General features: G+C 44.8%; 1 protein-coding gene across 1 annotated transcript in view; it reads right to left on the bottom strand.

Annotated features, from left to right (window-relative positions):
* LOC143986866 (uncharacterized) overlaps window positions 1-15,116 on the bottom strand; it is a 273,378-nt gene that overhangs the window by 27,473 nt on the left and 230,789 nt on the right.

The following is a 15,116-nucleotide window of genomic DNA, read 5'->3' as shown; positions in this document are numbered from 1 at the left end:
AACTACAAATGTAAATGAACCCTCAAGCCCCATACACACTATCCGATTTTCTGCTGATTTTTTTTCTTCAGATTTACCAAAACCATATAATATGAGGTCAAACCTTAGGAGTTTCAATGTGTATGCAATCAGGCAGACCCTTCTACTACATGGTTTTGGTAAACCTGAAGACAAAAATCAGCAGAAAATCTGATAGTGTGTATGGGGCTTTACTGTTCTGAGCCCCCCATAAGGCTGCTTTCACACTGATGTGCCGCGGTTTACTCACACCGCGGGTGCATCCGCGACTTTCCTTGGCTCGCTGCACTTTGCCATAGACTTCTATTCTATCCTGCAGGTGTGGAAAACTCACCAAAACTCCTACATTCAGAAAGCGCAGCAAACCCGCAGGATATAATAGATGTCTATGGATAAGCGCTGCAAACCCGCAGGATATAATAGAAGTCTATGGCGAAGAGCAGAAAAACCTGCAGGACATAATAGAAGTCTATGGCTAAGCACAGCAAACCCGCAGGATATAATTGAAGTCTATTGCCGCGTACACACGGGCGGACTGTCTGGCCTACTTAGTCCGCCGAAACACATTTCAGCGGACAGTCCGCTTGTGTGTGGGCTTCAGCGGACTTTTTCAGCGTGCAGTTCGGCGGACTAAGTATTTCGGAATTTCCGTAATACTGTCCGTCGTACTCGCATTTCGGCGGACAATCCGCCCGTGTGTATGCCAGTCCGCCGTACTTTTGAAATGAGCAGACTTTTCCCGCCCGGAGAAAAGTCCGCTCATTTCGAGCGGGTACCCAGGTAGGCGGGGCCCGCGAAGGAGACGTCGCTGACCCCGCCGCCTGGTATGGACTTAAAGGGGAACCCCAACGCCAAAAAAAAATTGGCGTGGGGGTCCCCCCCAAGTCCACAACAGACCCTTGTCCGAGCACGCTACCCGGCCGGCCAGGAAAGGGGGGCGAGCGAGCGCCCCCCCTCCTGAGCCGTACTAGGCCGCGTGCCCTCAACATGGGGGGGTGCCTTGGGGAAGGGTGGGCCGCGCGGCCCCCCCACCTCAAAGCACCTTGTCCCCATGTTGATGAGGACAAGGGCCTCTTCCCGACAACCCTGGCCGTTGGTTGTCAGGGTCTGCGGGCGGGGGGCTTATCGGATACCGGCCCCCCACCCTATGTGAATGAGTATGGGGTACAATGTACCCCTACCCATTCACCTGTAAAATAAAAGTACCAAAAAAAACACAACACACGAGATAAAATACTTTATTGCACAGCTCCGGGGGTCTTCCGTCTTCGGGGGTCTTCTCGCCAGACTCCTCTGCTATCTTCGCGGCCCCCCCTTCCCCAAGGCACCCCCCCATGTTGAGGGCACGCGGCCTGGTACGGCTCAGGAGGGGGGGGGCGCTCGCTCGCCCCCCTTTCCTGGCCGGCCGGGTAGCGTGCTCGGACAAGGGTCTGTTGTGGGGCGGCGGGGTCAGCGACTTCTCCTTCGCGGGCCCCGCCTACCTGGATACCCGCTCGAAATGATCGGACTTTTCTCCGGGCGGGAAAAGTCCGCTCATTTCAAAAGTACGGCGGACTGGCATACACACAGGCGGATTGCCCGCCGAAATGCGAGTACGACGGACAGTATTACGGAAAATACTTAGTCCGCCGGACTGCACGCTGAAAAAGTCAGCTGAAGCCCACACACGAGCGGACTGTCCGCTGAAATGTGTTTCGGCGGACTAAGTAGGCCAGACAGTCCGCCCGTGTGTACGCGGCTATAGACTTCAATTATACAGAGAGAACGGTAACACCCCCAAAATTGGGGTCAGAGGGCGCTGATCACCCCTGGTATGTTATAAACAAAAAAAGAAAAGAAAATGGTGTCCCCGGAACGGGGCTTTTTGCCAGCAAAGTTTAACCTGTGTAGTATAAATAACATTGACATGTAGAAAAGTAAACTAATATTGTAAATATTTATTAATAATAAAAAGAGGATAAAATGGGTCACGCAGTAGTCAAGGACTGAGCTCCACTAAATAGGTAAAAATGTATAGTATTACATGTATGAACAGAAATACACATATACATAGAATTGTGATGCTTGAAACATAGTATCAGTACAGTAAGAGATATATGCGTGTAGATAGTAAAAACCCTTTACGCGTTTCAACCCTCCCAGGGGTCTTCTTCAGAAGGTTACTATCTATTTATGAAAGAATAGAAAAAAGACAAGCATAAATATATATCACAATACATGATGCACTGTGTTGTACTAAAAATAATCTGTTGTAGACAGAGTATATATCAAAACATTGTAAGATTACACAGTTAACAATCAAGCGATACATATTGTAACAATAAATACCTATATTGATCACAAAGGAAATCCTCTTTCAAAGGACCGGACAGGGTTCCGTACATTCTCCCATAGTCTTCATAGATGTGCCGACCTTATGCAGATGGAAAAAGTGGCTGGCTCTGCCCGGACAAAGGGGGAAAGAGCAAGGAAAATGGATCCAAAGGGGTAAAAAAGCTTACAAGGGATCACATCACTGTTACCACCTCCAAAACATAATAATGGAGGAAGGTATGGGTATGGGTAAGCGGGATTAGGAGAGAGGGCAACCTACAGGAAAAGAAAGAATATAAGACATGGGTATATATATATATATATATATATATATATATATGTATATATGAAGAGGGGCCCTATTTAGAAAGCTATCACCTCTGTATAGAGAGATAGGACATGCCCGCATGCAGTGTCAATAGTATACACATGTCTAGGATACGCATATGTCAAGTGAATCCTGCCATTTCAGAGTGGAATATTTCACTCGGTTAGGGTGTAAGCAAATGCCCAAAGAAAAACCCCAAAGAGAAGACCAACGCCAAACCAAGACACCATGTACAGCGAAAGTGGGAAAGGGGGGGAAGAGTGGAAAATTGAAAAGGGAAAAGAAGCAGAGACGGAAAGGGAGGTGAAGTGGCTGCGAACACGTGCCAAACAAAACTACAAGAATGAACAAACAGTGAACGTAACTGAAGAAAAAGGTGAATGGGGAAAGAAAGTGAAGTGGTGTAGCAGCTTCAGAATATCACAACGTGACCACAGTAGTGCAAAAAGTAAAATAATGTATATATACCTATAGCCAATTTCCAATGGGTCCACATTGGACAATAGAGCCAAAAAGAAAACACTCAAATAATGAGTGGTAAAGTGACTTAGAAGTGGTGACCTTTATAATACAGCCCTTCACATTAATATGTTTCCATAGGGCCAGAGTGGTCTTAAGTCTGCAAATAGACAAGAGATAGTCTTATACTCCTGCCGACAGAACTATATATAGTGCAATAAAATGAGTGGAACAGCATAGGATAAAAGAACCCAAGGACTTACCCAGTTGCGTGAAAGCAGTGTGCGTGTGCTCCTGTGGATGAGGAAGTGATGTGCAGTGTGAGGGGGTGGAATATAAGTAGCCCAGGTTGGGTTGATGGATCAATCAGAAGTCTCCACCTGTTAACCCATAACCACTTTTGGTCGCCTAGAAAACGACCGGATGTGGTCCCCTCGGCGTTCCGGAAATGACTCTCCTGATAAGGCGGGAGAGTACACGATAGCGTCGCACCGGCGTGACGTGGGTGCGTCGCGTCGTACGCGCGGAACGCGCGTGCGCAGTGAGGCCACCAGTCCGATACCGTTCGGAATGCCGCCGACCAGAAATTATTGTCCCGGGTGGACGGGCAGCGCTCACCCGTTCGTACCCCGGGACTTAATGGGGAGAGGCAAGCGCGCGCCACTGCCACTCCCCTCTTCTGGTCGTGAAGCCCTACCCCATTGGTCCATCCAATCGACATAGATAAGGATGGGAGATGACCTCACATGGCACCATCTAGTGGAGAAAAATGGGAAAACATAACCGGACCCTCCGTAGTACAGCATAAGGGATAGTAAATCCAAAAACAGTATATTTTTTGATAGCAACATGTCACAAGTAAAGAATAACAATAAATAAACATAAATGAAAAACATTTCATAATAAGCATGTAATCTACAGGTAAACTGGGCACACAGAAGGAGAGATCTACTGGTTAGTGTATAAAAATGTGACAGACTAGTGATCATGGGGCACGGAGTTGTATACTGCACCAATGCATCATACACATGCACATACAGCCCATCAACACCAAAAAGGTGAGCGGGAGCAGGTGGAATGCACCCATTCCAAAGAGAGATGGGGTGCATGAGCATGCGGCATGTATAGCATGCCATGCATACATGCAGTGCAACCGGCCAAACATATGTGCCCCACAAGACCCACATACGAAAAACAAGAGGTGAATAGGTCTGCAAGGAAGTCAAAACCAAAGACACAAAAGTATATTGCAGGGACGACATGGAAAACACATGGCTAATCCGCAGTGTGTCACTGTGTTTTGCCAGAGGTGAAACCCTTTAGAAATGGAGCAAACGATATGGCTTCATTCAGGCCTGGGGAAACGGTAGCATTGAGCTTAAAGATCCATCCCTGTTCGAGTTGGAGAAGGGTCTTATTCCAATCTCCCCCTCGAACAGGGATGTGTATACGATCTAAAGCTACAAAGGAAATAGCGGGCATCTTATAGTCATGTGTAGTTACTACATGTCGTCCAAGGGGTACATAAAAGTTACCAATCTCCATGTGGTAAATGTGTTTGGCCATCCTTTTATGTAGTTCCAACTTGGTTTTGCCTACATAGTACGACCCACATTCGCACTCCATGAGGTACACAACCCCACGTGTTTGACAATTGGCGAAGTGGGATGGACGAAATGTTCGACCATTTGGGAGTTGAAAGATTTTATCCCGTTTAATGTACTTGCAGGTAGAGCAGTGCCCACAGGGAAAGGATCCCAAAACTGAGCAATGCGCTGCTCGTCTTGCTTCATCTCTATATTCACTTTGCACTAGTTTGTCGCGAAACGAAGTAGCGCGTTTGTGGGTAATTAGAGGCTGTTTCGACACTAGTTTGCCAATTTTATGGTCATCTTTCAGAATAGACCAATGTTTTTGGATAATATGACGAATCAAGGCATGTTGCCTTATACACTAACCAGTAGATCTCTCCTTCTGTGTGCCCAGTTTACCTGTAGATTACATGCTTATTATGAAATGTTTTTCATTTATGTTTATTTATTGTTATTCTTTACTTGTGACATGTTGCTATCAAAAAATATACTGTTTTTGGATTTACTATCCCTTATGCTGTACTACGGAGGGTCCGGTTATGTTTTCCCATTTTTCTCCACTAGATGGTGCCATGTGAGGTCATCTCCCATCCTTATCTATGTCGATTGGATGGACCAATGGGGTAGGGCTTCACGACCAGAAGAGGGGAGTGGCAGTGGCGCGCGCTTGCCTCTCCCCATTAAGTCCCGGGGTACGAACGGGTGAGCGCTGCCCGTCCACCCGGGACAATAATTTCTGGTCGGCGGCATTCCGAACGGTATCGGACTGGTGGCCTCACTGCGCACGCGCGTTCCGCGCGTACGACGCGACGCACCCACGTCACGCCGGTGCGACGCTATCGTGTACTCTCCCGCCTTATCAGGAGAGTCATTTCCGGAACGCCGAGGGGACCACATCCGGTCGTTTTCTAGGCGACCAAAAGTGGTTATGGGTTAACAGGTGGAGACTTCTGATTGATCCATCAACCCAACCTGGGCTACTTATATTCCACCCCCTCACACTGCACATCACTTCCTCATCCACAGGAGCACACGCACACTGCTTTCACGCAACTGGGTAAGTCCTTGGGTTCTTTTATCCTATGCTGTTCCACTCATTTTATTGCACTATATATAGTTCTGTCGGCAGGAGTATAAGACTATCTCTTGTCTATTTGCAGACTTAAGACCACTCTGGCCCTATGGAAACATATTAATGTGAAGGGCTGTATTATAAAGGTCACCACTTCTAAGTCACTTTACCACTCATTATTTGAGTGTTTTCTTTTTGGCTCTATTGTCCAATGTGGACCCATTGGAAATTGGCTATAGGTATATATACATTATTTTACTTTTTGCACTACTGTGGTCACGTTGTGATATTCTGAAGCTGCTACACCACTTCACTTTCTTTCCCCATTCACCTTTTTCTTCAGTTACGTTCACTGTTTGTTCATTCTTGTAGTTTTGTTTGGCACGTGTTCGCAGCCACTTCACCTCCCTTTCCGTCTCTGCTTCTTTTCCCTTTTCAATTTTCCACTCTTCCCCCCCTTTCCCACTTTCGCTGTACATGGTGTCTTGGTTTGGCGTTGGTCTTCTCTTTGGGGTTTTTCTTTGGGCATTTGCTTACACCCTAACCGAGTGAAATATTCCACTCTGAAATGGCAGGATTCACTTGACATATGCGTATCCTAGACATGTGTATACTATTGACACTGCATGCGGGCATGTCCTATCTCTCTATACAGAGGTGATAGCTTTCTAAATAGGGCCCCTCTTCATATATACATATATATATATATATATATATATATATATACCCATGTCTTATATTCTTTCTTTTCCTGTAGGTTGCCCTCTCTCCTAATCCCGCTTACCCATACCCATACCTTCCTCCATTATTATGTTTTGGAGGTGGTAACAGTGATGTGATCCCTTGTAAGCTTTTTTACCCCTTTGGATCCATTTTCCTTGCTCTTTCCCCCTTTGTCCGGGCAGAGCCAGCCACTTTTTCCATCTGCATAAGGTCGGCACATCTATGAAGACTATGGGAGAATGTACGGAACCCTGTCCGGTCCTTTGAAAGAGGATTTCCTTTGTGATCAATATAGGTATTTATTGTTACAATATGTATCGCTTGATTGTTAACTGTGTAATCTTACAATGTTTTGATATATACTCTGTCTACAACAGATTATTTTTAGTACAACACAGTGCATCATGTATTGTGATATATATTTATGCTTGTCTTTTTTCTATTCTTTCATAAATAGATAGTAACCTTCTGAAGAAGACCCCTGGGAGGGTTGAAACGCGTAAAGGGTTTTTACTATCTACACGCATATATCTCTTACTGTACTGATACTATGTTTCAAGCATCACAATTCTATGTATATGTGTATTTCTGTTCATACATGTAATACTATACATTTTTACCTATTTAGTGGAGCTCAGTCCTTGACTACTGCGTGACCCATTTTATCCTCTTTTTATTATTAATAAATATTTACAATATTAGTTTACTTTTCTACATGTCAATGTTATTTATACTACACAGGTTAAACTTTGCTGGCAAAAAGCCCCGTTCCGGGGACACCATTTTCTTTTCTTTTTTTGTTTATAGACTTCAATTATATCCCGCGGGTTTGCTGTGCTTAGCCATAGACTTCTATTATATCCTGCGGGTTTGCTGCGCTTCGCCATAGACTTCTATTATATCCTGCGGGTTTTTCTGCGCTTCGCCATAGACTTCTATTATAGTTGTGGACTTGGGGGGGACCCCCACGCCGATTTTTTTCGGCGTTGGGGTTCCCCTTTAAGTCCATACCAGGCGGCGGGGTCAGCGACGTCTCCTTCGCGGGCCCCGCCTACCTGGAGATGCGCTCGAGATGAGAGGACTTTCCTCCGCGTGTGTGGGCGAGTCCGTTCATTTCAAAAGTAGGGCGGATAGTATGGCGGACTTAGTACGCCGTATTAGTCCGCTCAAAAAGTGGTGTGTGTGGTCAAGTCCGTTCATTCGAAAGTATGACGGACTGTCCGTCGGATTGTCTGACGGACTAAGTTGGCCAGACAGTCCGCCCGTGTGTACGCGGCTTATGGCTAAGCGCAGCAAACCCACAGGAAAGCTGCAGTGTGGGTAAACCGCGGCACATCAGTCTTAGCCCCTTGTACACACGGTCAGAAATTCCGATGGAAAATGTCCTATCGGACCGTGTTGTCGGATAATCCGACCATGTGTGGGCTCTCCATCTGACTATTTCTGTCAGAATGTCCGACCAACAAAGTTTGAGAGCAGGATATAAAATTTTCCGAAAACATGATCCAATCGTACTTTGTCCAATGTTTGTAGAGAATTCCGTGCCATGCATGCTCAAATCAAATTACGAGACCAAAGCTATTGGCTACTGGCCTGAACGTAGTCCCGTCATAACGAGCAAACGTCATCAAGTTCCGAACAATCGGATTTTCCGACAACTTTGTCCGACCGTGTGTATGCAACACCAGTTTCGGACAAAGTCCGTCGGAAAAAATCCAACGGATTTTGTTGTCGGAATGTCCGACCGTGTGTACGGGGGCTTATATTATTATGCCTGGTGTATTGCTTCACATTGACCTGAAGATCTCGTCCTTCCTGATGCCGGCACCGCTCTGGAGGCCACTAGCCGGGATAAGCGGTGGAGTGCAGTTGGTATAACGCCACATGGGACCAGAGCCGGCACTACAGAGGAGGCATCAGATTATGAGGCTCTTGCTCCCTATTTAGGGTCACCACCTCATCCCTTTAAAACTGAACAAATATTAATTACACAGGTTCTGTGGCTAATAAGGGTGGTAATTAAACCCACTTGATGGCTTATCTGCATTAAATCAGCCTCAGAACCCGTGTAATTCATACATGTTCGGGTTTAAAGGGATGAGGTGAAACCCTATCCCTACTACAGCTCCAACTTTACAAGTAGTCCCTCTGCATTGCACTCGGTTTGATGTTCTGGGATTGCGGATCAGCAAACCCAGACTTCAACCTATCCCTCACCTGTCCACCATCTACTGGTTGCTGACCCCCGCCCTAGGGTGTGTTTTTAGCCCCTGCTGCTCATGATATCAAACACCTCCATCATGAAGATCTGGCCATGTCCTTCAATGAATGGAAGAGAAATAAGAACTTATTACCTCCTCTGCTGCCAGTCCCAGCTATAGCTCCGTACCACATGGAATTCACTTCCTTATTGTACCTGTCATCACTTCCTGACTGTATTCCATAGAGACTTCCTGTCTGGGTAGAAGTGAGATCACCACCTTGTGGAGCTCAGAGGAACTGCAGCCCCGAGAAACGTCTCGTAGTGTGAACACGGCCTTGTGCTGTGTGTATGTACTGTATATCCTTATAGATGGGGTCATCTCCACTCCCACCAAGGGGGATAGAAATATATTACTACCTAGTCTAGCCTTTCTCAGTCAGGGTTCCTCCAAAGGTTTCTGTCAGCAATAAACAATTTCTGTTTCTAAGTAACAACTGACATTAATGATCTGTGAGGGGGCAATCTTCCCACTGATGACGATGTAAGACTGTCTTCCCACTGACCACTGACATAAGGGGGTCCTTCTCCCACTGATATAAGGGGATCCGTCTTCCACTGATATAAGGGGTCCTTCTCCTATTGGTCACCAATATAAGGGATCACTACACTGGCAGCTGATATAAGGGGTCCTTCCCCCATTGGTCACCCCAATGTAAGGGATCACTACACTGACCACTGATATAAAGGGGTCCTTCTCCCATTGGTCACCAATGTTAGCGACAACTACACGGACCACTGATATAAGGGGCCCTTCTCCCATTGGTCACCAATGTAAGAGACCACTACACTGACAACTGATATAAGGGGGCCCTTCTCCCATTTGTCACCAATGTAAGAGACCACTACACTGACCACTGATATAAGGGGGATCTTCTCCCATTGGTCACCAATGTAAGAGACCACTACACTGACCACTGATATAAGGGGGATCTTCTCCCATTGGTCACCAATATAAGGGATCACTACACTGACCACTGATATAAGGGGGTCCTTCTCCCATTGGTCACCAATGTTAGGGACAACTACACTGACCACTGATATAATGGGGTCCTTTTCCCATTGGTCACCAATGTTAGGGACAACCACACTGACCACTGATATAAGGGGGGTCCTTCTCCCATTGGTCACCAATGTAAGGGATCACTACACTGACCACTGATATAAGGCATCCTTCTCCGATTGTTCACCAATGTAAGGGACCACTACACTGACCACTGATATAAGGGGTCCTTCTACTATTGGTCACCAATGTAAGGGACCACTACACTGACCACTGATATAAGGGGTCCTTCTCCCATTGGTCACCAATGTAAGAGATCACTACACTGACCACTAGGAATGGTCTCCAAGTTTTGTCTGAGCAGAGGTTCAGACTGAAGGTTGCTTGTTTGAAGATTCATAGAATGCTTGAACAAAACGGGTAGTCTGCTGAGCTGACTCTATTACTATTGCCCCTAAATTCTATTATACAATCAACCCCCTCTCCTGGCCAGCCAGACTGCATGTATGGAATAAAGGTTTGGTAAGGATTTCACAGAGGACCTCACACATTGTTTTTGTGAGGATGTGCTGTTTGAACAATGGCATTTACAAAGAAAAAAAAATTAGACAGTTTAACCACTTGCCGACAGTGCTATAGCCAAAAAACAGCTGCAGCGTGATAGGAATGAAGTTCCTTTGCTCCAGGTGAACAGGCTGGGCTGCAAATGGATAGAGCCGCTCCTCCGATGGGGTGCACGCCCTGTCTCTGCCACAGGAGTATGTAGAAACCAAAGGAAAAAAAAAAAAAAAAAAAGAGGATGGCTGCACTCCCATAAGATGCGATAAATTTATTGAGATACATATAATAAAAGCAAACACAATGACATTGGCACAAACAGGGAATAAAGGCGACGCGTTTCACATGACTAGCGTGCTTCGTCAAAACCAACAGCATGATAGGCGAATTCCCGGGAGGGCGTCCATAGATGTCGTCCTGGAACCACGCCCCCCTGTGTCCTTCAGACACAGCTGATCACAGATTGCGGTAAAGAGCCAACCACAGCAGCCCTTTACCATGTGATCAGCTGTATATATCTATATTTATTTATTTATATTTTAAGCAACAGACAGCATGGATTCATGAAAGACGGAAGTTGTCAGACAAACCTGATTTCTTTTTATGAGGAGGTAAGTAAAACCTTGGACAGAGGGTTGGCGGTGGACATGGTATACTTGGACAGAGGGGTGGCGGTGGACATGGTATACTTGGACAGAGGGTTGGCGGTGGACATGGTATACTTGGACAGAGGGGTGGCGGTGGACATGGTATACTTGGACAGAGGGGTGGCGGTGGACGTGGTATACTTGGATTTTGCGAAAGCGTTGGATACAGTTCCGCACACACGGCTCATGTGTAAGGTAAAGTCTGCAGGTTTGGAAATATCAGTTTGTAAATGGATAGAAAACTGGCTAAAAGACAGAATTCAGAGAGTAGTGGTTAATGATTCTTACTCTGAATGGTCTAAGGTTATCAGTGGTGTACCCCAAGGTTCAGTGCTGGGACCCTTGCTTTTTAATATCTTTATAAATGATATTGGGTCTGGGATCAAAAGTAACATTTCCGTGTTTGCTGATGACACCAAGCTATGCAGTAGACTAACGTCCTTACAGGATGTCTCCAATTTACAAGCCGACCTCAATGCTCTGTCTAATTGGGCGACTATGTGGCAGATGAGGTTTAATGTTGAGAAATGTAAAGTTATGCACTTGGGGCCTAAGAATATACATGCATCATACATGCTAGGGGGAGTACAACTGGGGGGATCCATAGTGGAGAAGGATCTGGGGGTTTTGGTAGATCATGAGCTCAATAATAGCATGCAATGCCAAGCTGCGGTTTCCAAAGCGAGCAAAGTCCTTTCCTGTATTAAGAGAGGTATGGACCCCAGAGAGAGAGATATCATTTTGCCCCCCTGTACAAATCATTAGTAAGACCCCATCTGGAATATGCATTTCAGTTTTGGGCACCAGTTCTCAAAAAGGATATCGGGGAACTGGAGAAAGTGCAGAGAAGGGCAACCAAACTGATAAGAGGCATGGAGGAACTCAGCTATGAGGAAAGATTAGAGGAACTGAATTTATTCTCTCTTGATAAGAGGAGATTAAGGGGGGATTTGATCAACATGTACAAATATATAAGGGGTCCATATAGTGAACTTGGTGTCGAGTTATTCACTTTACAGTCAACAAAGAGGACAAGGGGGCACTCTTTACATCTAGAGGAAAAGAGATTTAATCTCCAACTATGGAAAGGTTTCTTCACAGTAAGCCCTTGTACACACGGTCGGAGAATCTGTCGGAATGAGTCTTATCGGACCGTGTCGTCAGATAACCTGACTGTGTGTGGTATGCATCGGACTGATTCCGTCCGAATCTCCGTCCGACCCAATTTTCCAACATGTTGGAAATATTTCCCGACCAACTGGGCCGGACGGACCTAATCCGATCATGTGTAGAGCATTTTCATCGGACCAAGTGCCACACATGCTCAGATCAAATTCCTACATCAAAGCTATTGGCTACTAGCCTGAATGTAGTCCCGTCGTAACGAAATTACGTCATCACGTTCTGAAAGATCGGATTTTTTGCCCACTTGGCCCGACCGTGTGTATGCAACAGTTTCGGACACAATCCGTTGGACTAAATTTTTTTCCATGCTTTAGCAAATTGGATCATGCTCTGCTGGGGTTTTTTGCCTTCCTCTGGATCAACTGTGGATATAGAATTGGGTATATGGGATTGTATGATATTATTATTATTTTTGTGGTTGAACTAGATGGACTTGTGTCTTTTTTCAACCTGACTAACTATGTATACAATCATAGCTGATCACAATGTGAACAGGATTTGCCATTTAATCGTCAGTCCTTTCTTCACACTGACATCGCATGAGGAAAGGAGAGCTGGTAAGTGACAATCCACATAGGGAATATCTACACTGATAACCAGGGCACGGATTATCAGTGCTGCCTCTCAGTGGCCATTCGTGATGCCTGTCAGAGCCCATTAGCACTGTCTATCAGTGCCCATCAGTGCCGCATTACATTAGTGTTGCATAACAGTGCAGCCGCATCAATGCGTCCACACAGGGAACATCTACAGCAGCCTTTCTCAACCTTTTCAACACAGAGGAACCCTTGAAAAGTTCTCCGGTCTCGGGGAGCCCCTGATAAAAATGAGAAATCTACAACTCATGATACATTAGTGTGATGGTCAGTGGGAAGAATGGTCCTTACACGTGTGGTCATTGGGAAGAATTACCTCCTTACAGATAGCTAAAAAGATCAATGGTGTGAGTGGGAACTTATCCAAGAGGCAGAAATTGCCAATGCTGAAGGAACCTCTAGCAACCGCTAGAATCACTGATCTACACTGATAATCAGGGCACCGATCACCGCTTATCAGTGCCCATCAGTTCAGCCTCATCAGCGCCCACCAGTGAAGGAAAAAAAAAATTACTTATTTACAAAATTTTAGAACGGAAACTAAGAAAAAAACATTTTTGTTTTGTGCATTTTAACAACTTCAATACCGGGCACCTTTACCCCCTTCCTGCCCAGGCCAATTTTCTGCTTTCAGCGCCGTCACACTTTGAATGACAATGTACCCAAACTACATTTTTATTTGCAAAAATAGAGCTTTCTTCTAGTGGTATTTAATCACTGCTGGGGTTTTCTATTTTTTTTTTTGCTAAATAAATAAAAAGGAACAAAATAATGTTGGAAAAAAAAATGGTTCTTCTTCGCTTCTGTAATAAAATTTTGCAAATAAATATATGTTCTTCATAATTTTAGGCCGGAATGTATTCTGCCAAATAAACGTGAAGTGTATAATATTTAGTCTGTAGGGAAGTTATAGAGTCCACATACTATGGGATATATCGGAAAATTGATAATTTCTTGAGGCCCAAAAAAATGCCAGGAAAGTACGAATGACCCCTTCTTGGAAAGTAGACAGTCCAAGGTGTTTGGTAAATGGCATGGCAAGTTTTTTTGAAGTTGTACCTTTTTGTCATAATCAGGGCAGTACAGCATCTGCATGTAACTTGTGTGGGGATCAGGGACAATGACTGGTGACAGTACGGAAAAAAAATTATAATTTTAAGATTTTTTTTAACCACTTGCCAGTTCTACGCTATGTAATGCTGCTTAGCCCTGTGGCCACTAGGAGCATGCATGCCCCCTGCTCGCCCACGGAGCCGATGCTAGTACCCAGCGGTCGCGATCATCGCCGGGCTCCCGCAATCTCTCGGGGCACACAGAGAACTGGGATCTGTGTGTGTATAGACACACAGTTTCCGGTTCTCTGAAGGGAGAAGTGACAGATCGTCTGTTCATACAGGGTGTGAACAGCTATCTATCTCTTCCCCTACACAGTCCCCTCCCACCTTCAGTTAGAACACACACTAGGGAACACATTAACCCCTTGATTGCCCCCTTAGTGATTAACCCCTTCACTGCCAGTGACATTTTTACAGTAAATCGGTGCATTTTTATAGCACTGATCACTGTAAAAATGCCAACGGTCGGAAAAATGTGTCCAAATTGTCCGATGTGTCCGCCATAATGTCGCAGTCCCGTTAAAAATCACAGATAGCCGCCATTACTAGTAAAAAAAAAAATATATATATATATATATATATATATATATATATATATAATAAAAATGCCATAAATCTATCCTCTGTTTTGTAGACACTATAACTTTTGTGCAAACCAATCAATTTATGCCCCGGACCATTTGGCTGGCCAAAGACCAGAGCACTTTTTGCGATTCGGCACTGCGTCGCTTTAACTGACAATTGCGCGGTCGTGCGAAGTTGCTCCCAAACACAACGGACATCCTTTTTTCCCCCCACAAATAGAGCTTTCTTTTGGTGGTATTTGATCACCTCTGCGGTTGTTATTTTTTGCTCTATAAACAAAAAAAGAGTGCCAATTTTGGAAAAAAAAAAAAAAACACATAATTTTTTACTTTTTGTTATAATAAATATCTCCAAAAAATATATGAAAAAAAAAGTTTTTTCCTCAGTTTAGGCCGATACGTATTAAAAAAAAAATTGCAATTATTGATTGGTTTGCGCAAAAGTTATAGCGTCTACAAAATAGGGGATAGTTTTATGGCATTTTAATTAATATTTTTTTTTACTAGTAATGGCGGCGATCATCTATTTTTATCGTGACTGCGATGTTATGACGGACTCATCGGACAATTTTGACACATTTTTTAGATCATTCACATTTATACAGCGATTAGTTTGATTAAAAATGCATTGATTTCTGTGCAAATGTGACTGGCATTGAAGGG

The sequence above is a fragment of the Lithobates pipiens genome, unplaced genomic scaffold (genome assembly GCF_037356315.1).
Source record: "Lithobates pipiens isolate NorthernLeopardFrog02 unplaced genomic scaffold, aLitPip1_a1.2 Scaffold_18, whole genome shotgun sequence".
Taxonomy (NCBI): domain Eukaryota; kingdom Metazoa; phylum Chordata; class Amphibia; order Anura; family Ranidae; genus Lithobates; species Lithobates pipiens.
This window is presented reverse-complemented; position numbering and strand designations above follow the sequence as displayed.